At 42.3% G+C, this 24,120-nt stretch overlaps 1 long non-coding RNA gene and 1 pseudogene across 1 annotated transcript in view; both read right to left on the bottom strand.

Moving 5' to 3' along the window:
* LOC108523931 (uncharacterized) overlaps window positions 1-24,120 on the bottom strand; it is a 58,730-nt gene that overhangs the window by 32,136 nt on the left and 2,474 nt on the right. The window lies entirely within an intron of this gene.
* On the bottom strand, window positions 21,393-22,230 carry LOC108523930 (40S ribosomal protein S4 pseudogene; annotated as a pseudogene).

Here is a 24,120-nt window from a genome sequence, read left to right as displayed (position 1 = left end):
AGAAAAACACTTTCAGCTTTGTTGCTGAGAAGCAGCATTAGGGTTGGAAAAAAAAAAAGAAATATCGATTATCATGTGTTCTGGAAGGGAAGGGCTGATGGTCTGAGAAGGAAGCATGTACACTGCAGGTTTTTGAGTAGAGAAATATTTCCTCTCGGTCCGCAGCTTTTCCTATGCATTCCAGACCATCCCTAGGTTGTGGTACTGGGTAACCAAACAGGCCTATTTTTCAGGGTACCCGAACAGCCACATATCAGCCCTCTAACTATAGGGTTATCACTGTGCTGTCCACTCCAGGACGTAGGACCTTCCCACATCAGCCATGTGCTGTTTCCCATACAGTGGGTGGGTTTGGTTGCTTGGTGGGTGACAGCCCAATGACCAGAACCAAAGAGGATTGTTAACAAAGGGATTTTCTTACTTGCAACAGATCAGAAGAACACCTGGGATAGCTCCCAAAGCAGTACCTCCCTGGACTGGGAGCTGGATCTGGTTTTTATAAGCAAAGGGTAATGAGTCATGATCTCACTGGATCCTGCCATGGGGTGACGCCACAGCTCAATCTGATTGGATCCTGGACCCTGCCATGTTGTGTCCCCATTTCTTAATCCAGTCCCCCATCCTCAGCCTGAGCACTTAGGTTCCCCCTGTAATTCTTGGTTCATCTGGGCATGCCCAGGTCATGTGACCCGAAGGTCCAGGGCAGCTGAAAAACAATCCACAACTTTGTTATATAAAAGATGAATCAGATGGGTCTGGTGCTATAATGTGACTATGGAACCTGAAATGTAGCTACTTTGAATTGGAATGTGTTGCAAATGTAAAATACATTTTGGATTTCTAAGACTTAGTACAAAAAATATGTATGTAAACCATCTCATTAATTTTTACATCGATTACATGTTGAAATGAGAATATTTTGGATATATTTGGCTAAATATGTAATTAAAATGAACTTCACCCATGTCTTTTTGCTTTTAAAACTGGCTACTAGAATTTTTTTTTTTTTTTTTGAAACAAAGTCTCACTCTGTTGCCCAGGCTGGAGTGTGGTGGCATAATCTCGGTTCATTGCAACCTCCACCTCCTAGATTCGAGCGATTCTCCTGCCTCAGCCTCCCAAGTAGCTGGGACTACAGGTGCCCACCAGCACACCTGACTAATTTTTCTATTTTTAGTATAGACTGGGTTTCACCATGTTGGCCAGGCTGGTATTGAACTCCTGACCTCAAGTGATCCCCCTGCCCTGGCCTCCCAAAGTGCTGGGGTTACAGGCATGGGCCACTGTGTCTGGCCTGGAAAATTTTAAGCTAGATGTATTTCTATGGGAAAGCACTGCTCTAGAAATTCAGAAAAATAGAATAATTGCATTTCAGGGAGAAGGAAAACAGGAAAAAGATAAGTATGCTGACTTTTCTTCCTCTTCTGGGTCCTGAGGGAATTAGAGAAGAAAAATATATCTTATATCTTAGAATTTTAGAGCTAGCAAAGCCATTAGAAATGATTGAGTCTGATATGTCTCAAAGCAGAGAATCTATCAGCTTCTGAAAATAATTCATAGATGTAGAGGAGTCCTCAGAACTCAGCTTGAGAAGCTATGGTGGCATCCAGCGAACTTACTTTGCAGATGAGGAAACCAAGACTGAGGGAGTCTAAGAGGCCTAAGGGCACTCTGCTAGTCAGTGGAGACCTACGACTAGAAACCAGGTCCTCCCTTAGCCTGCTCTCCTCTCTGGTACCCTATGAAAATGTTTGCTTATTTCTCTTCTTAATGAGAATATCAAATAAGAATTTCATGCTTTTATTTTTAAAACCATATCAGTACTGCGCATATAGAAAGGTGATATTATCCAAATAATTGTCAAGTTCAGTTCACTTCCTTTCACTCAACTGCCGTGACACTTCCATATTTCCCTTTTATTCCAAATATTCTTAAGACTCCCCTTTGGGGCTTTATATTCTATTTTCTGCCACCTTGATGAGCCTTAAAAAAACCTCATTTGGGCCGGGAGCAGTGGCTCAAGCCTGTAATCCCAGCACTTTGGGAGGCCGAGACGGGCAGATCACGAGGTCAGTAAATCGAGACTATCCTGGCTAACACGGTGAAACCCCGTCTCTACTAAAATACAAAAAACTAGCCGGGCGAGGTGGCGGCGCCTGTAGTCCCAGCTACTCGAGAGGCTGAGGCAGGAGAATGGTGTGAACCCAGGAGGTGGAGCTTGCAGTGAGCTGAGATCGCGCCACTGCACTCCAGCCTGGGCGACAGAGCGAGACTCCGTCTCAAAAAACAAAAACAAAAACAAAAACACCTCATTTGGATAGCTGCCTCTCTGGATCCAGACATGATTTGCGGGGATATTTCCTTTCCAGATTCCTCTCCTTTTCAAATTAATGTTTCCTTTTTAAAATATATACCCTCAAGCTATTCAAAGTCTTTTCTTCAGGATGCCTGTTAATAAAACGTGTCTTGTAACAACAGTGTCTATGGCCTCCCTGCAGCCAACTCAGCTCACTGAGAGGCGGCCCTCTGTAGTACACTCTGATAAACTTCTTTAGTTTCCTTCTATTGTAGTACCATATTTCCTTTAAAAAAAAAAAAAAAAAATCAGCCAGGCGTGGAGGCTCACGCCTGTAATCTCAGCACTTTGGGAGGCTGAGGCGGGCAGATCACCTGAGGTCAGGAGTTTGAGACCAGCCTGGCCAACATGGCAAAACCCTATCTCTACTAAAAATACAAAAATTAGCCAGGCGTGGTGGTGGGCACCTGTAGTCCCAGCTACTTGGGAGGCTGAGGCAGGAGAATTGCTTGATCCCGGGAGACGGAGGTTGCAGTGAGCTGAGATTGCACCACTTTACTCCAGCCTGGGCAACACAGCGAGACTCCATTCTCACAAAAGAAAAAAAAGAAAGAAAGAAAAAGAAAGAACATTCCAGGAATGCTCCAGTTGTGTTTTTGCTGTACTTTTGTCTTGCTTGGTGTAGGTGGAGCCCTGTAGTGGATACCTGGCAGCCTTTGCCATGGTGTTTCCTCGGTCTAAGGGAGTTCAGCCTTGCACTCAAGTTCTTCACCACTGAGGCAATTGTGAAATTGACTTTAGTAATTAAACATAAAAGTTCTCCTTTATCTTTGTCCACTCTGAATGCTTTAGAATCATTAAATACAAATATTAGAACTGTCAGTGCTCTTTAAGATGATCTACTTAGCCCACCAGTACTTTCTCTTTGGAGTCTCTGTGATTGCTTTGCAGAGGAAAGCTATTATGAAGAAATAGTCTAACGAACTAACTCATGCCAGGTAAGTCTGTTTCTGTTCATCTGGTGATGATTAATACTGGCATTCATCTGGCTGTTAAGTGTAACGATGTAAAATTATTATATTGTGTAACCAAAAGATGGCAGTACTCCCTCTTCCTGTTTGGTTTTAGGACAAAACGGAAAGGTCATTTTGTTCTTATTACATTTTTCCCTTTACTCACCACAAAATGAAAATAGTGAGTAAAAATTACATAAGCAAATAAATAAAATATATTCGCAACCTCTTTAGTACAACCCTAATTACTTGATATAGCCATATCTATGCAAAAGAATGCAAGTCATTTTCTTTTCTTTTATTCACTTGGTTTACTTTTCTAACAGGAAATGTTTGCTTCTATTTAGAACATTTAAAATGATGACACCAGAAACTTCCATGGTCCTTCCCAAAGGAGAGAGAACATGTCAGTTTCACTGAATGGTAGTTCATGTCCATACATGCCAAGAGAATATTGGACGAAAGTAAAATGCAGCAATAGTGACAGTTTGTTTTCTGGTCATTACATTTCCCAAAATTATTACTCCACTCACCCTACCCCATCTTTTCTGAGGCATCTGTATTGATTTACCCTTCAAGTTCCAGCAATATTTTTCTTTTATTTATTTCTTTTCTTGTGAGATAGGCCACTAGATAAGTAATATTCTATCTAGAACATTACAATTACACCTAGACCACATTTCTGTTTAAATAGAAAACCATACAGTTTGGCATAGCCAATAAATAATTTGGCTCCTGATGGTGCTGAACTCCCTCAAAAATAATGATTCTAATTCATTCTCTTTCAGGTAACTACATACAAAGCAAACTTGTGGGCATCTGTGTTGACACATTGTATGTTGTAGTCAGATGGGCTTGAATTCCTGCCTAGACCTTGCTAGGCACTGTGATTTGGAGTGAGTTGTGCAACTTTGGGCAAGTTTCTGCCTAAGAAAAATGGGGATAAAATACCTACTTCTCAGTCTTGTTTTGAGAATAAGGTGAAAATATATCTATACTGTGTTTAGCAAACAGTAGGCACTCAGTTAACCTAAGCCTACTTCTTTCCTGTTAAGAAGACAAACATATACATCCACTATTACTGTTGGCTGCTCAATAGAAGAAAATAAATAGGCTATATGTCTATAAATATTCTGTTCCTTTAGGAACAAATATAGCAGTAACTAACATTTACTGTATGCCAGGGCCTTTCTAAATGCCTTTACACAGATTAACTCCTTTTCCTCACAGCATCACCAAGAAAAGATGCTATCATCCCTATTTTACAGCAGGAGACTTGGAGTCACAGAGCTGTTAAGTCACTTGTCCGAGGTCATACAGCTAGATGAAAATCCTAGGATTCAAATCCAAGCAGACTGCCTCTGGAGTTTGGGTTCATAATCATTATGCCATTGCACATCTCTGAAACCACCTTTGTGAAAGTTCTAATAGTGAGAAAACCATGGCAGTGAAAGAGATCTGACTTAACCAACTCCATCTTGCCTGTAACCTCCATTCCTGGGTGTGGGCCAAGCTAACTTTGGGAGAAATCTATCCTTAAAGCAAGGATGATAGTAGCCCCTCCCCAAAATAAACTGCCTTTGTAAAACTAATGAAACCCCACAAGGTTAGGGTTATGAGAAGAATCTGAGTTCTGCAAGGATGTAGGTATAGTTAAAGGATAACCAGCCATCATTCTGGAGGTCACAAGATTTGTAACTTCTCCAATTACTCCTGTAAATAACATCTACTATTGTAGAACCCAAGATGGGCCTTTGGAGATATCTTTTCAGACTTTAGCTTTTCTGATGGCCAAGATGACTCCATTTGGACTTATGACTCAACAGGTCCTGTGGCCCCCACCCAGAAGCAGACTCAGGGCATGAGGACCATTTTCCACATCCCTATGATTGCATCCCCAACCAATCAGCAGCACCCATTCCCTAGCCCCCTGCCCGCCAAACTATCTTGAAAAAACCCTAGCCTCTGAATGTTTGGAGAGGCTGATTTGAATAATAATAAAACTCTGGTCTCCTGTTGAGCTGGCCCTTTATACATTGAACCCTTTATCTATTGCAATTCCCTTGTCTTGCTAAATTGGCTTTATCTGGGCAGCAGGTGCGAAGAAGCTGTTGGGCAGCTACAGCTCCAGTTTCCTGCTAAAAAAGAAGAGGAAAAGTACATTGGAAGGATGTTTTTTCTCCTGATTTTTGGAGACTGTGAGGGACCTTTATTGGTGAGATATTAACTCAGCAGAGAAAAAGGGGGAGTGGACAAACAAGAATATATCTAAAAATGGTGAGGGTAGCAAAGAATTATGTCAGAGCTATTGAGAATCCCAGTACTGGGAGATCTTCCATCCTGAAGCTGTGAGTTACCATGGATATTTCTCTTTGTTCATTAAGACATTGTAGGGACATTTAGTATTCTTCAGAAGCCTCAGCTCTCCATTTCTCCATGGGCGGTTATTAGTTCCATTAAAAGGTGAAGGCTTTCAGAGTGAATAAATTCTCCTTCCCTTACAGTCAGAGAACGAGCTTCTCGGGTATAAGATAACACGGCATTGTTCCATATTCCATTCCCAACTCTGAGCTAAAGCTAGTGAAGGTGGCACACTGCCAAGGTCATTTAGACCCAAAACATTCATTGGGGCCCTAGTATGCACAGTCCCAGGTCATCGCTCTGCCCATTTTATTACTAACTTGAGGATATGAAGTCTACCATATTTCACCATATTCTGCTGCTGCCATCCAAAATGCCAGTTTTCCTGGTCTTCCAGTCCCTCCTTTTCCCAGCCCCTACTCCTGTGCTTCCCCTTGTTGTCAACCTCCCATCTTACACTTTCCGCAGTGTTTGCAGGACTTCCTATTCCACTGCAAAATCATCCTAGCCTGCCATTTGACTTTTAGCATTAAAAAAATTGAAAAATGTTTAGTCAAATGTACTGAGTTATTTTCTCAGTCTTTCCTCTCATTGTTTTTATGCTTAAGAAGTTAGTAAACCACTTTTAAAATCTCCTCACCCATCTTACAGAATAGTTTCCCCACAATAGGTAGCTTGGGTGGTTTTAAGAGCCAGTAGAGACCAGAGTTGTGAAATTCACAATTCATATTTAAAGTTGATACTTAGGCACTTAAGTAGCTTTTAATATTTATATAGTAGGTCTAAATATTCATATCACTGGGTTTATATATTATATAGTAGGTCTAAAGATTCACATTTAACGAGAGCAAAACTCAATCTCAAAAAAAAATCAGATCTCGTGAGACTTACTCACTACCACAAGAACAGTATGGGGGGAATTGCCTATGATTCAATTATCTCCCACTGGGTCCCTCCCACAACATGTGGGATATGGGAGCTACAGTTCAAGATGATATTTGGGTTGGGACACAGCCAAACCATATCATTGCACCCCTGTCCCCTCCCAAATCTCATGTCCTCACATCTCAAAACCAATCATGCCCTCCCAACAGTCCCCCAAAGTCTTAACTCATTTTAGCATTAATTCAAAAGTCCACAGTCCAAAATCTTATCTGAGAAAAGGCAAGTCCCTTCTGCCCATGAACCTGTAAAATCCAAAGCAAGTTAGTTACTTCCTAGATACAATGGGGGTACAGGCATTGGTAAATACACCCATACCAAATTGGAGAAATTGGCCAAAGTGAAGGGGCTCCCAGGTTCAAGCGATCCTCCTGCCTCAGCCTCCCGAGCAGCTGGGATTACAGACACTCGCCACCTTGCCCGGCTAATTTTTGTATTTTTATTAGAGACAGAGTTTTACCATGTTGGCTAGGCTGGTCTCAAACTCCTGACCTCAAGTGTTCTGTCTGCCTCGGCCTCCCAAAGTGCTGGGGTTATAGGTGTGAGCTTCTGTGCCCAGAAGAAGAATTCTTAAACAGAATATCTGAAAACAAAACCACCAGATAGTGAAAAAGCTTTTAAATAGTCAAACTTGAGGAGTCTACAACTCTACTTAGTTGGTGATTAAGAGAAAAAAATAACCATTTAAAAAATATTTAGGAATGTGCATTATTCGATTTTATTAATATAATTAATAGCTGTCCTATCAGATTTAGCTCCTACATAGAATAAATTATATATTTTATTCTGAGTGTTTCCCTGCTTAACATTCAGTACTGAGACTTTTCCTATGGAATGTGGAATGAAAAGTCTAGAACATTTGGATGTACATAAATGTTGTTTCCAAGTACTTTGAAGTGTATCCTACCCTGTCTTCTGTCTGTGTCATTAAAAAAAAAATTATGTTTATTTTATCATGGTAAGAATACCTAACATGAGACTTACCATTTTAAGAGTTTTTTTTTTTTTTTTTTTTTTTTTTTTTTTGAGATGGAGTCTCACTCTGTCACCAGGCTGGAGTGCAGTGGCACGATCTTGGCTCACTGCAAGCTCCGCCTCCCGGGTTCAAGTGATTCTCCTGCCGCAGCCTCTGAGTAGCTGGTACTACAGGCATGCACCACCACGCCCAGCTAATTTTTGTATTTTTATTAGAGATGGGGTTTCACCATGTTGGCCAGGATGGTCTCGATCTCTTGACCTAGTGATTTGCCCGCCTCGGCCTCCCAAAGTGCTGGCATTACAGGCGTGAGCCACTGTGCCCGGCCAGTTTTTTCTTTTACTGTGGTGTCTGTCTCATTTTGGCATCAGGATAATGCTGGCTTCACAAAATGAGTTTGGAAGTGTTTTCTATTGTCCATCATTTTGTTGTTAACTTTTCTAATTTAGTATATACAAGAAGAACAATGCAAAAATTGTGTTGATACTGAAAGTTACCAAGTAAAACCTGCTAAAATGGCACCTGGGTACTGTTGCCATGGGGACAGGCAAGGAGAGGAATGAATGTAGCTTGAATTCTTAGAAAGACAATATGTGAGTTGCTCTTCAGTAAACTTATGACGAAAATATCTTAAATGTGGGCACTTGGTTGCTATTTTTTAACAAAAACAAACAAAAAGCGGCAGCAGCATTAACAAGGGCAAAGAACATCACCAAAATCCTAAATCAAATAACTTCAGCTCAGTTGACCTTTGATTTGTGTGTGCTTGTTCCTTATGATAATTACCTAAGTTCCTCTGCAAAGCAGCGAGCCTGGGAGGCATGACATCTAACATGGGTGCAAATTAAACCCTCACTCCCAGCCCAGCCTCCTCAGCCTCTATCTCTGAAGAAAATATGGGATTTACCTAACGTCTATTCAAATAGTGTATATTGAACTAGAAGACAAAAAAGGGATTTTGCATGTTAAGCTGCAGGGTTCATGCTGGCATAAGAAACACATTCATTCTATCAGAAAACTGGGTAATCTGGATTATAGTCCTGGCTTTGGCACTGCCATTGGCATAGCAATGTATTTCAGTGTGTGTGTGTGAGGGGCAATTTATAAGTATCTGCAGTTCTCAGCCTCCACCTTCCAAGGAGGAAGGGTGCTTTGTACAGACTGGAGTTGTGTTATGCATATCCCTGAAAAGATGAGGTTGAGAGAGTTGGATGGAACTGAAAAAGGCCAAAACAATTTACATTTGAAAGAACCAAATACAGTATTCCTCAGAGAGGAATGGTTCTGAACAGATGAAAGGAGGAGGGAAAGAAGAAACCCAATGAAGCTGATGTGGAGAGATGGAAAAGTATAGGGAAGAAAGGATTTTCTTTTCTTTTCTTCTTTTTTGAGACAGGGGCTTGCTCTGTTGCCCAGGCTGGAGTGCAGTGACATGATCTCAGCTCACTGTATCCTCCGCCTTCTGGGCTCAGGTGATCCTTCCACCTCAGACTCCTGAGTAGCTGGGATGACAGGCGCAGGCCAGTAGGCCTGGCTAATTTTTGCATTTTTTTATAGAGACAGGGTTTCGTCGTGTTGCCCAGGCTGGTCTCAAACTCCTGGGCTCAAACCTACACCCACCTTGGCCTCTGAAAGTGCTGGGATTACAGGCGTGAGCCACTGCTCCTGGTGGAGAATTTCTTTAAGTTTACATACACTGGAATGCACCCATTATAAATGTACTATCTGATGAGTTTTGACAATTGTACTTTTAAACAAAATTATGGGAGGCTGTTGTTTTAGGCTGAGCTCCTGTGCTAGGCCCCAACAGACCAGACCAAACCAAAATAGAGTCACTTATGCTAAATGCCACATAATCAAACTGAAACTTCAAGGAAGCAAGCAGATAGATCCCCAGACAGACCAGTTTTTTGAGAACAGGAGATTCCAGTCTACCTGAGTCAGCATAATAAGGAAGTTCCTCTGCTTTAACTTTTAGAAAAAAAAAGTAACCTGATATTAATCAGTGCTATTGTTCTGTTTCCTTGTTTTCGTCTCACAAACCCCAGTGTTCTGCCTTAGCTCGGTGGGAGTTCTCATCATATTTTGTAGAACGGAGGCTGTCCCAATTCACAAGTCTTGAGCAAAGCTAAACAGATCTATAACCAAATTTGTGGTAATTTTGTCTGTTGACAGTATACAGCTATGTAACTACTACTGTGATTAAGATGAGCATTTCTGTCCCTCCACAAAAGTTCCCTTCTGCCCAGTCTTCTTTCTGTTACTAAAGATTAGATTTGTCTTTTCTCATTTCATATTAACAGAATCATACAGTACGTACTATTTTGTGGTTTCTTTTGCTCGTGGCAATATTTTTGAGATTCATGTAGGTATCAGTAATCTGGTTCTTTTTATTGCTGATGTGTTTATTGCAGGGATATATACAACTTTTTATTCAACTACTGATAAACATTTGAGTTGTTTTCTGTTTGGGACTATTATGGCTAATGCTATTATCATTAGTATACAGATTCTTGGACATCAATTTTTATTTCTCTTAAAGAAAATACTTAAAACTGCAATAGGGCCGGGTGCAGTGGCTCACAGCTGTAATCCCAGCACTTTGGGAGGCTGAGGTGGGTGGATCACCTGAGGTTGGGAGTTCAAGACCAGCCTGGCCAACAAGATGAAACCCCATCTCTACCAAAAATACAAAAAATTACCTGGGCATGGTGGCAGGTACCTGTAGTCCCAGCTACTTGGGAGGCTGAGGCAGGCGAATTGCTTGAACCTGGGAGGCGGAGGTTGCAGTGAGCTGAGATTGCGCTACTGCACTCCAGCCTGGGCAATAAGAGTGAAATGCTGTCTCAAAAAAACAAAACAAAACAAAACAAAACTGCAATAGCTAGGTTAGATGGTAAGTGTATGTTTGACTTTATAAGAAATTGCCAAGCTTTTTCCGGAGTGGTTATGCTGCTTTACATACTCCCCAGCAATGTATAAAAGTTTTGATTGCCTTAAAGCCTCTTCAACACTTGGTATTTTCAAGCTTCTTTTTGTTGTTGTTGTTTTGTGAGATGGAGTCTCACTCTGTTGCCCAGGATGGAGAGCAGTGTTACAGTCTTGGCTGACTGCAACCTCTGCTTCTTGGGTTCAAGTGATTCTCTTGTCTCTGCCTCCCAAGTAGCTGGGACTACAGGTACACACCAGCACGCCTGGCTAATTTTTGTATTTTTAGTACAGATGGGGTTTCACCATTTTGGCCAGGCTGGTCTCAAACTCCTGGCCTCAAGTGATCTGCCTGCCTCAGCCTCCCAAAGTACTGGAATTACAGGCATGAGCTACCGCACCCGGCCCTCAAGCTTCTAATTTCAGACATTCCAGGGGGTGTATAGAGGTATCTCCCATGGTTTCAATTTGCTTTCCCTAAGGACTAATGACTTTGTGCACCACTTCCTGTGCTTGTTTGATATTTGTATAGCTTCTTTGTTGAAATGTTGTTTTACCCATTTTAAATTCGGTTATTTATTATTTTATTATTAAGTTGTAAGAATTATTCATATATTTTCAATATTAGTCTGTCAGATACTGCAAATGTTTCCTCTCAGTCTATGGCTGGCTTTTGCATTTTCTTATTTGTGTTTTTTAAAGAGCAAAAAAATTTAATTTTGAAGTCTATTTGTCATTTTTTTTCTTTAATGATCTATGTTTTGGTGTCTTTCTGTCTATTGATGAGACAGAATCTCACTCTGTTGCCCAGGCTGGAGTGCAGTGGTGCAATCACTGCTTACTGCAGCCTTGACTTCCTGGGCTCAAGCCATTCTCCTGTCTCAGCCTCCCAAGTAGGTGGAACTACAGGTGCATGCCACCATGCCAGGCTAATTTTTATATTTTTTGTAGAGACATTGACGAGGCTGGTCTCAATCTTCTGGGCTCACCTCACCCACCCACCTCGGCCTCCTAAAATGCTGAGATTATAGGTGTGAGCCACTGCACCTGGACTTTTTAGAAATTTTAGTGTTTTCTACATATGTCATCAGCAGACAGGATAACTTTATCATTTTCCAGTTTCTATGCCTTTTATTTTTTAAATTAAACTTATTTTAATTGATAAATAAAAACTGTACATATTTATCATGTGCAATGTGATTTTTGAATTATGTATGCATTGCAGAATACATAAACCAAGCTAATTAACATGTATTACCTCACCTACGTATCCTTTTTGTGGTGAGAACACTTGAAATCTACTCTTTTAGCAATTTTCAAGAATAAAATACACTGTTACTAGTTAGCGTCAGCATGTTGTACAATAGATCTCTTGAACTTGTTCCGCGTATCTAACTGGCCAACATCTCAAACCTCCACTGCTTTATTTCTTTTTCTTGTCTAATTGCTCTGGCTAGAACTTCCAGTACTATCTTGAATAGCAGTGATGATAGTGGGCATCTTTGCCTTATTCTTGGTCTTAGATGAGCATGTGATTTTAATTGAACATATTAATCACTTGGAAGGCATTACAAAATTCTACTAGATTCTCCTCTTGATATCTGCTTTTTAGCAAATCATTACATTGTAGACAATCTCTTCAAATTAAAGGTTATGTGGAAGCTCAGGATTGCACAGTTAAATGGTTTTTGAAAGATGTAAATTTCCTTTGTACTTGCATTGAGGTCTACAACATACACCTGGGACTATAGTTTGAACTTGAATAATATATCCAGTGCAAACTTGTGTCAGGATGAAGATCTCACTTCTTATTTTAGCTTTTGTTAGTACTAGAAGTAGACAAAGCAGATTGACATTACTTATGATTCAAACATTAGTCGTGGTCAAAATGACTGTCTTAGTCTATTTGTGCTGCCATAACAAAATATCATAGAGTGGGTAACGTATAAAGAAGAGAAATTTGGCAGGGTGCAGTGGCTCAAGCCTGTAATCCCAGCATCTTGGGAGGCTGAGGTAGGTGGATCACCTGAGGTCGGGAGTTCAAGACTAGCTTGGCCAACATGGTGAAACTCCGTCTCTGCTAAAAATACAAAAATTAGCCAGGCATGATGAGTGCCTGTAATCCCAGTTACTCAGGAGGCTGAGGCAGGAGAATCGCTTGAACCTGGGAGGCGGAGGTTGCAGAGAGCCGAGATTGCACCATTGCACTCCAGCCTGGGTAATAAGAACGAAACTCTGTCTCAAAAAAAAAACAAACAAACAAAAAAAGAAGATAAATTTATTTCTGACACTTCTGAAGGCTGAGAAGTCCAAAATTAAGGAACCAGCAATTGGTGTCTGGTGAGGGTTGCTGTCTGCTTCCAAGATGGTGCCTTGTTGCTGTGCTCTCACCTGTTGGAAAGTGCCAGGGCAAAAAGGGATTAAGCTAATTCCCTCAGCCCTTTTATAAGGCAATAATCTATTTATGATGGTGGAGCCCTCATGACTTAATCACTTTCCCAAAGGCCCCACCTCTTAATACCATTATAGTGGGGATTGTATTTCAATATGAATTTGGGAGGGAATACAAATGTTCAAACAGTAGCAGTCCACCCCTGGGCCCTTCAAATTCGTGTTTTTCTTATATTCAAAATACAGTCATTCCATCCCGATAGCCCCCAAAAGTCTTAACTCATTCTAGTATCTACTTTAAAATCTAAGTCCAAAGTCTGATCTAAATATCATCCAACTCAGACATGGATAAGACTCAGGGTGAAACTCAAAATATGACTCATTTTGAGAAAAATTTATCTCTAACCATGAGCTTGTGAAATCAAGCAAGTTATATACTTCCAAAATAGAATAATGGGACAGGCATGGCATAGACATTCTCATTCTTAAAAGGGAGAAAAAGGCAAGAAACAAGGGGTAACAAATCCCAAGTAAGTCCAGAACCCAATGAGGCAAACAACATTACATCCTGAGGCTTTAGAATAATCTTTGACTCCACATCTTAGCTTCCAGACACACTGGAGTGGGGATTGGGTCCCCAGTCCCCCAGGAGACCCCACTACCATGCCTTTGCTGGATGAAGCCCACACTGCAGCTCTCAGGAGTTGGAGTTGGATGCTTATGACTCTTCCTGGCTGGCATTGCATGCTGGTGGCTCTACAGGTTTGTGGCCTTTAGCAGTGGCTGTCTTGCATGGCCTCACTAAGCATTGTCCTACTGGGGGCTCTCTGCAGTGGTCTTGACCCTGTGGCTCTGCTGGGCATTGCCATAGTGGGGACTTTCTGCCACACCCTGCCTTGTGGCAGTTCAGAGCTCTGAGACTGAGGTTGTGAGGCCTCCTTTGACATCTAGGTGGAGGTAGCCATGCTTCCACCGTTCTCACGTTCTGCATGCCTGGAGAGTTAGCATCACATGGATGCCATGAAGGTTTACATACTGTGCCTTGTGGATTGTTGACCTGAGTTGCATCTGGGCCCCCTGAGCCACAGCTGGGGTGGTCAAGGAGTACTGCACCAGAATTCAGGGAGCAGAAGCTTGGGGTGCCCCTGGGCAGTGAGCCCCAAGGTCCCATGGGTGCCCTGGGATCCTCCTTTGAAACGTTCTTCCCTCAAGGCCCTAGCACTCTGGGCCTGTGATGACAGTGGCAGCCTCAAAGATCTCTGAAGTGTCCTTGGGGTCATTCTCCCATTGTCTTGATGAATAGCATCTGGCTTCCTTCTGTCCATACTAATCTCCTTAGCAATATTTTGCTTGGTCACACCCTTGATGTTCTTGCTCAGACACACTTTTTCATTTTTAACGACATGGCTAGGCTGATAATTTTCCTTATCTTTAACCAGGCTGAGTGCAGTGGCACAGTCTTGGTTCAACTGCAGCCTTGATCTCCGTCTTGAGTGATCCTTCCACCTTAGTCTCTCAAGTAGCTGGGACTACAGGTATGCACACTATGCCCAGCTAATTTTGTTTATTTTTTGTAGAGATGAGGTCTCATTATGTTGCCTAAGCTGGTCTCAAACTCCCGGGCTTGAGTGATCCTTCTGCCTTGGCCTCCCAAAGTGCTGGGATTATAGATATGAGCCACTGCACCCAGCCCTTTGTTCCCCTTTTGATATAAATTCCATCTTGAATTCATTTTTCTCTTTCTGAATTTCATTATAAACAGTCAAGAGAAGCCATGCAGCACCCTGACACACTTTGCTTAGAGATTTCTTCTATCGAATATCCTAGTTCATCACTCTTAAATTCTGATTTCCACAAAGTACTGACACGGACACAATTCAGCCAAGTTCCTTTGCTAGTTTGTAACAAAGATGGCCTTTCCTCCAGTTTCCAATAAGATGTTCCTTGTTTTCATCTAAGATCTCATTAGAATGGGCTTTACTGTTCACATCTCTACCAGCATTCTGATTGCAACCACTTAGATAATCTCGAAGAAGACTGAGGCTCTCTAAGCTTTCCTCTTCTTCTGAGCCCTCACCAGAACTGCCTTTAATACTCCATTTATGGCCATCTAGGATGTTTCTAGTATGCAGTTCAAAATTGATCCAGCCTCTACCCATTACCCAGATCCAAAACTGCTTCCACATTTTTAGGTATTTGTTATAGCACCATCTCATTTTCAGCACTAAAAGATGCATTCGTTAGGGTTCTCCAGAGACCAGAACCAATAGGATATAGATGTAGATATAAATATATAAAAGGGGATTTCTTGGGGGAATTGGCTTCTGAGATTACAGAGGCTGAGAAGTCTCATGATAGACCACATGCAACCTGGAGAACCAAGGAAGCTGGTAGCACGGCCCAGTCCAGGCCAGAGGCCTCCGGACTAGGGAAGCTGATGTGTAATTCTCAGTCCAAATTCCAAGGCCTGAGAAGCAGGGGCGCTGCTGATGCAAGTCCTGGAATCCAAAGGCTGGAGAACCGGGAGTTCTGATGTCCAAGAGCAGAAGTGTGTCCCAGCTCCAGAACAGAGAGAGAGAGAGAGAGAGAGAGAGAGAGAGAGAGAGAGAGAGAGAGAGAGAGAGAGGAGAGAGAGAGCGCGCGCGCAAGAGAGTGCACAAATTTCCTTTTCCTCTGCCTTTTTGTTTTATCTAAGCCCTCAGCCAAGTGGATGTTGCCTGGTCATACTGGATGAGGGCAGCTCTTCCTTATTCAGTCCACTGATTCAAATGCCAACCTCTTCTGGAAACACCTTCACAGACATACCCAGAAAAAATGCTTTATAAGCTGTCTGGGTATTCCTTAACCCACTTAGAAGGTTGACAACTAAAATTAACAATTACAATGACTTTACCACAGTGTAACATTTGCATAGAAGTGCTGTTTTGCCTTGTAATTTTAGCTTGACTTAATGAAGACACATTGTCAAATCTGCAGCAAAAACTGATTTTCTTGTTTTGAGACAGAGTCTCACTGTGTCACCCAGGCTGGGGTGCAGTTGCACAAACATGGCTCGCTGGAGCCTTGATCTCCCTGGCTCAAGTGATCCTCCTGCCTCAGCCCCACAGATAGCTGGGAATACAGGCAAATGCCACCATGCAATCATGCCTGGCTAATTTTTGTATATCTATATCTATATCTGTATCTATCTATCTATATTTTTTGTAGAGACAGGGTTTTGCCATGTTGCCCAGGCTGGTCTCTCTAACTCCTGAGCTCAAGCGATCCACCTGCCTCAGCTTCCCAAAGTGCCGGAATTACAGGCATGAGCCACTACACCTGGCCAACAAAAAGTAATTTCTAAATTCATTCAGTATATAATAATGACAGGGACAGGAGGCAGGGAAATTCTGGGCAGAAGAGGGTGGGTCCCTGGCAAGGGCCCCACCCTCAAGGCAAAAAGCCTAATAATACTGTGGCCAAAACGAGGACTTACATCCCTGTTTTCCCGCTCTAATGTTGCCTTTTCCAAAACCACCCTTGGCTCACCCCACCCCCTATCCTGTGCCCATAAGAACCTCAGAACTCAGCCAGCAGAGAGGAGAAGCAGCTGGATGTCAGAGACTACAGTTGGACATCAGAGAGAAGCAGCTTGACTTCAGTGATGAGGAGGATGGGAAAGGAAATTGGCCAAAGCCAGGTAAAAGTGCTGAGGAATAGCCATAGAGGGTTGGGGTCTAACCTGGAGTTTCACAGATCTGCCCAGTTGTGCAGCTTTCTTTAGCCAGTTGGATATAGAAGTCTATGTTGTTGCATTCCAGTGGCCTAATGAGTAACATGCTTAAAGTAAAAACAAAAAGCAAAGGAAGGTCAAAATACTACCATCATTATGGATAAAACTGATAATTGAAGATGTGGTTTATATAATCAAGTGGACTTCCAAATACTGATCCCTAGAATTAGACTCATCCATTAGCCATAGGCATTGCTGAGGCACCTCAGGGCCCTCATTCCCCACTGGAGGCAGCCCCTATAACAGGGAGGGTGTGGGAAGCAGGGCCACTTGGATCCAAGAGAAAGATGTCCCCCAGTCGTGAAAGCCTTCTCCCCAGGATCATAAAGATAGAATGGAATCACCAGTATGCTGTCACTGATCCCATGTTCACAATACTTAAATCAATGCCTCCTCTCCTGTTTTAGAAGTATCTGGCATGAAGTGCTCCATTCTATTAAAACACACAGAAAATTAAAGTGCACCCTTTTAAACCAATACACATGCCCCACGAAGGATGCCTTTGAAATGTGGATGACAAATGGTTCCAGGCACCTGTTTGACCAAGGCTTAGCTGATCACAGATGCCTCTTCTGGTTCCAGGGTGACTTGCCACCCAATTCTGCCATGAAACTACCCTTGCAGGCTTTCTAGAGTTGGAGGCTACCCAGCAATGGATCAATGGGCTGAGATGCCTTATTGCCATTAGACGTGTTCAAGCACTGGATGAACACTCAAGCACTGTTTCAGATGATACAGAGGAGATTCCTATGAGCACAAGAGCTTTAGAACCACAACCACCAAGGAATCTGAAAATTCGAACACCCTATGGTTTAAAGGAACCGTAGTTTTTCTGAATTGAAGCATAAAGCTCGTATCATCACCTCTCATCGTAATGTACGCTGCTAATGCTTTCATGAACAGTCCGTGGAGCAAAATGATAGAAAGTCTGTTCATGAATTTACTGGTTAATCTAGCATACACAATCTAGTTACTGTGAGCAGTCAGATGGAGAAAAATGATTATGATGAAAAGACCCTAGGGAAAGGATTTTTCTGCTTGAATAGATGAATGTCAAAATTAAATTACTTCCACTGGGAAAAGCATATCAAATTCAAGATGGAAGGAACCACGCACTAAGAAATGGAGACTAGCCCCAGAAAAATGTTTCTTCAATTTTTTAAAAACCACAATCCAAAATACACTTAACATCATGATGCAGCACACACACACACACACACACACACACACACTTCTAACTATAACAAAAGTTTCACAAAACAACACTTAACCTTATTATGGGCAATGCGTTCTGACTTCTACTATATTCGGATTTTTAATAATTCTGTTACTGAAGCATAGCAAATAGGCAGAAAAGCACATGATTATAAGTGTAGATCTTGATAAATTTTCACACAATAAACACATCTATGTAACCTATATTTTATTCTACTTTTTTATTTTTTATTGTAAAATATTTATAACATAAAAAGAACCATGTTAATTCTTAAGTGTGTGGTTCTGTGCATTAATTACATTCACACTGCTGTGCAACCATCACCACCATCCATCTCCAGAACATTTTTTATCTTCCTAATCCAAAACTCCATACCTATTAAACAGTAATTCCCTATTTCCCCTCCTTTGCCTCTGGTAACCTCCATTCTACTTCCTGCATCTGAACTTAACTACTCTAGGTACCTCATAGAAGTGGAATCATATTTGTCCTTTAGTGACTGGCTTCTTTCATTTGGCATAATGCCCTCAAGGTTCTCCATGTTATAGCATGTGTCCAAATTTCTTTCCTTTTTAAGGCTGAGTAATATTCCACTGGATGCATATGTATCCAGATACATAGATACATAGATAGATAGATAGATAGATAGATAGATAGATAGATAGATAGAACCTTTGGTTTATCTTTTCATTCATCGATGGACATTGCATTCCTCCCGCTTTCTGGCTATTGTGAATAATGCTGCTATGAATATGAGTGTACAAATATCATTTTAAAAAATACTAGTTGCAACACATTAAATTGATTTTCTTGATGTTGAAAACTCTGGTGTATTAGTTCAAAAATGGAAATCAAACATATTCTTTCCTTTGAGCCTGATTAAGCTAAACAGGCCACTTTCAGACTTCATTTCCCTGATTTTTTGAACTGAGAAGACTTAGTGTGCCTCAGAAGGGAAGCTGTAGGAGTGGATTTCCTTCCCTTTCACTTTGGAAGCTGCCCAACAGTGAAACGCAATGCCTCACGGGGAGGGGGGGACCCCTTCACCTAGCCACCCTGGACACACACTCAGCCTTCCATCGTCTCTTTGTGAAAGTGAGATAGTGTGCTGAGTCAGCCAGGTTTTTGGCATGCTCAGGGTTGAGGTGTGGATCCATAGTTCCTACACTCCCTGCTAAACGAGACGAGCTGAATTGGACTTGCTCAGAAATTTTTTTTTTTTTTTTTTTTTTGAGACGGAGTCTCGCTCTTTCACCCAGGCTGGAGTGCAGTGGCCAGATCTCAGCTCACTGCAAGCTCCGCCTCCCGGGCTCACGCCATTCTCCTGCCTCAGCCTCCCGAGTAGCTGGGACTACAGGCGCCGCCACCTCGCCCGGCTAGTTTTTTTTGTATTTTAAGTAGAGACAGGGTTTCACCATGTTAGCCAGGATGGTCTCGATCTCCTGACCTCGTGATCCGCCCGTCTCGGCCTCCCAAAGTGCTGGGATTACAGGCTTGAGCCACCGCACCCGGCCTCAGAAAATTTCTGACACTCCACAGGCCACTCTGAAAGTTATTTACCTGCTGTGACTAACATACTGTATATCCTTTCAAAAAAGTTTTGTGAAGAGAAACTACTTCCCTGAGGCATGGGTTTTCTATTGCTGCATAATAAAGCACCTCAAAGCTTTCAACAACGGCAGGCCTCTGGGTTGATGATTGGGCTGGGCTTGGCTCGGTGTTCCTGCTGTCTGGCCTGGGGTCACCTGCATGTCCTCCACAGGTTCCAGTGGGGCTGGATGGCCCAAGACGGCCTTCCCACCTGTGCTAGTTGCTGGTTCTCTGATTCTCTGGCTCTCTCATCCTTGTGGAGGCACCCAGGCTTTTCATGGAGGACTCAGGGTTCAGAAGGAGACAGAGGGAGCCGCAAGGCCTTTCAAAGCTCCAGCATGGAAGTCCTATAATATCACTTTCTCCACATTCTACTAGCCAAAGCCAGTCACTAGCCAGCCCAGATTCCAGGAGTCAGGAAGTCAACTTGACCTTGGATTAATGGGTACAAATATACATGAGAGAGAATATATAAGACCTGATGTTTGATAGATCAGTAGGGTGACTATAGTTAACATTAATTGATTATATATTTCCAAATAGCTAGAAGAGAATAATTTGAACATTCTTAGAATCAAGAAAAGATAATTATTTAGAGTGATGGATATTGGCAGGGGGCAGTGGCTCACATCCATAATCCTAGCACTCTGGGAGACCAAGGCGGGTGGATTGCTTGAGTCTAGGAGTTTGAGACCAGCCTGGGCAACATGGCAAAACCCTTTCTCTACAAGAAATACAAAAAATTAGCCGGGTGTGGTGGCACAAGCCTGTGGTCCCAGCTACTGGGGAGGCTGAAGTGGGAGGGCCGCTTGAGCCTGAGAGGTCCAGGCTGCAGTGAGCCATGAGCATGCCACCACACTCCAACCAGGGCGACAGAGAAAGACTTTCAATTAAAAAAAAAAAAAAAGTGATGGATATCCCAATTACCTGATTTGATTATATGAATGTATCAAATTATCACACGTACTCTGAAAATATGTACATCTAACATGTGTCAATAAAACTAAATGTGTAAATAAATAAACGTGATCTCTTGATGATAGAAGCGGCAAAGTCACAGTGAACCGGAGCATACAGTGAGACGGGAGGAATTACTGCAGCCATCTTTGCCAGAGTCTACCACTCTCCACCACAACCTACCAACAATCTATAACATCCTATTATTGCTTCTTTTTACTTTCCTGCAGATAAGCTCATGCAAATCTTGTTTCTAAAAAGTAGGGTTTTGACCCAACATCCTTACTTCTGATAATTTACTTACAGATCTACCTGCACAACACAAAATGATAGATGTACAAGATTACCCATGTGGCACACTTCATAATTAAAAACAACCCAAGTATCCATTAATAGAGGACTACTTAAATAAATTATGGTACACCAACAGGAGAGGACACTGTACAACTATAAAAGAAAAAAAGAAGCCCTTGAGTATTGACACAAAAACCCTAGGATATACTGTTGACTGACAAAAATCAAAGTGCTGAGCAATATCCACTGTATCCTAAAAGTCTTAGTGCAGTTCGAAACTTTTATAATGTTAGAAGTCCAAGTACTATAAACATAGAAGAAACACAACTTGAAAACTTAATTGTATAAATTTCTTTCTTTTTTAGATTCATCATGCATATAATAATTATTATTTAATTAATTAACTAAATAATTGTTGAGACAGAGTCCTATTCTGACATACAGGCTGGAGTGCAGTGGTTCGATCTTGGCTCACGGCAAACTCTGCCTCCCAGGTTCAAGTGATTCTCCTGCCTCAGCCTCCCAAGTAGCTGGGATTACAGGCACAAGCCATCATGCCTGGCTAATTTTTGTATTTTTAGTAGAGACGGGGTTTTGCCATGTTGGCCAGGCTGGTCTCAAACTCCTGACCTCAGATGATCCACTCCCTTTGGCCTCCCAAAGTGTTGGGATTACAGACTTGAGCCACTGCACCTGGCTCATATTATTTTTAATTACATACAAAGATCTAACATGTCGCTCAGAGACCATTTCCCCCACTGCTCTGTTTGGTCACCAGTCTCTTGTCTGTCTCTTCAGCAATGGTGAAGTGCATACCCTTTCCTTGGGGAAGAGAAATCCAGGGTTTGTCGAGGTTGCTGTTGGCATCTTTCCCATGAACCACATCAAAAGAACCAGGGTGCCTCTCTCTGTTGGTGACCACACCAATTCTTCCCAGGTTAGCACCGCCAGTCACCATACACAGGTTCCCAGTGTCGAGCTTGATGAAACCAGTAATCTTGCCATTCTCCAAATCAATCTGAATGGTGCCATTCACCTGGATGAGGGGATCAGGGTAGCAGATGGTGCGAGCATCATGAGTCACCAGATGAGGGGTTCCTTTTGTGTCCACAAAAATTTTTCTCACTTTGCACAACTTGTACTTGGCCTCCTCAGGTGCAATATCATGTACAGGAAAGGGAGCCTTGGTGTCATAGATCAGAGGGAAATTCTCTGCCATCTTGTCAGTGCTCATGACATCCATGAATCCAGCAGGGTAGGTTGCATTAGTTCAGACCTTGCCATTGATCTTAATGAAACTGTGCGTGCAAATCTTCGTTACTTCATCTCGTGTCCGACATACTTAAGTCTGCTCTTTAGGAAAAGATGAGGGAGAGACACTCTCTTAGCTTGTGGGGATGGGTGGATCGATGAGGAGCAAACACACGGGTCAGTTTATCCAGCATCAAATGCTATGGAGCTGCTGCCCGCTTCAGATGCTTCTTGGGACCACAACCATGACTACGTTAGGCAAGGAAAGAGCTTTTATTTTTTTTTTTGTTTTGTTTTTGAGACAGGGTCTCTGTTGCCCAGGCTGGAGTGCAGTAGTGCCATCACAGCTCACTGCAGCCTCAACCTCCTGGGCTCAAGCGACCCTCCTACCTCAGTCTCCGAAGTAGCTGGGACCCACAGGCATGTACTACCACACCTGGCTAATTTTCTTTTTTGGGGGGGTAGAGACAGGGTTTTGTCATGTTGCTAGGCTGGTCTCAAACTCCTGAGCTCAAACAATCCACCTACCTCAGTCTTCCAAAGTGCTGGGATTACAGGCGTGAGCCAACATGCTCAGCCTTGTATACATTTCTTATTCACTTAGTCTTGTGAATTTGGAATAATAAATTTTAAACAGTGTTTTTGTTTCATTATTGTTTTCTATCTTTGATCAGAGATACTGAAACAAAAAATAAAATGTGCTATTTAAAATTCACAAAACTAAAGCATAAAAGAGATTTATATAATAAAACTTCCAAGTGATGTTTGTAGCATTTATAATTCTGAAGTTATTAATGCCTAAAGTTCCACCAAGGCTTTTGGGTTACCCTATACAGGGTATGCTAACTTTCATTTAAGAAAAAAGTGGATTCCATATCTTTGCTATTGTGAACAGTGGAAATATGGTACATACACACCATGGAGTACTATGCAGCCATAAAAAGAAAGAGATCATGTTTTTGTGGGAACATGGATGGAGCTGGAAGCCATTATCTTTAGCAAACTAAGGCAGAAACAGAAAACCAAATACTGTATGTTTTCATGTATAAGTGGGAGCTAAATGATGAGAACACATGGACACAAAGAGGGGAACAACACACACTGGGGCCTACTTGAGGGCAGAGGGTGGAAGGAGGGCAAGGATCAGAAAAAATAACTACTGGGTATTAGGCTTAGTACCTGGGTAATGAAATAACCGGTACAACAAACCCCCATATCACGAGTTTGCCTATATAACAAACCTGCCTGTGCATCCCTGAACCTCAAATAACAGTTAAAAAAAAAAAAAAAGAAAAAGGTTGAAATAGTTGTGTTCATTTCCTGTGGTGTCTGTAACAAGCTACTACTAACTTAGTGGTTTAAAATAACACAAATTTATTCACTGCTAGTTCTGGAGGTCAGAAGTCTAAGGAATGCTGCCTTCCTGGAGGCTCTAGGAAACAATCCATTTCCTTGCCTTGTTAGCTTCTGGAGGCTGCCTGCATTCCTTGGTTCGTGGCTCCTTCCTCCACCTTCAAAACCGACAGTATAGCATCTGCCAAGTACTCTTTTTTTCGGACTCTGACCCTCCTGCCTCCCCCTTAGAAGGTCCCCTGTGGTTACATTGGGCCCACTGGGGTAATCCAGAATAATCTCCAATCTCAAGATCCTCAGTTCAATCACATCTGCAAAGTCCTTATTCCACATAAAGTAACAAATAGGTTTTGAGGATTAGCACACGGGCATTTTTGGGAGGCCATTATTCTGACAACCACAGAAGTATATTGATTTTTGTTTATATCTGCATAATGATTCACTGGAAGGATGTATTAAACAGTAGTAGAGGGGCCGGGCGCGGTGGCTCAAGCCTGTAATCCCAGCACTTTGGGAGGCCGAGACGGGCGGATCACGAGGTCAGGAGATCGAGACCATCCTGGCTAACACGGTGAAACCCCGTCTCTACTAAAATACAAAAAACTAGCCGGGCGAGGTGGCGGGCGCCTGTAGTCCCAGCTACTCGGGAGGCTGAGGCAGGAGAATGGCGTGAACCGGGGAGGCGGAGCTTGCAGTGAGCCAAGATCATGCCACTGCCCTCCAGCCTGGGCGACAGAGCGAGACTCCATCTCAAAAAACAAAAACAGCAACAACAAAAAG

Source organism: Rhinopithecus bieti, unplaced genomic scaffold, assembly GCF_001698545.2.
Source record: "Rhinopithecus bieti isolate Rb0 unplaced genomic scaffold, ASM169854v2 scaffold_73682, whole genome shotgun sequence".
NCBI lineage: Eukaryota > Metazoa > Chordata > Mammalia > Primates > Cercopithecidae > Rhinopithecus > Rhinopithecus bieti.
Note: the sequence above shows the minus strand (reverse complement) of the source record. Positions and strands in the feature narration are given on the sequence as shown.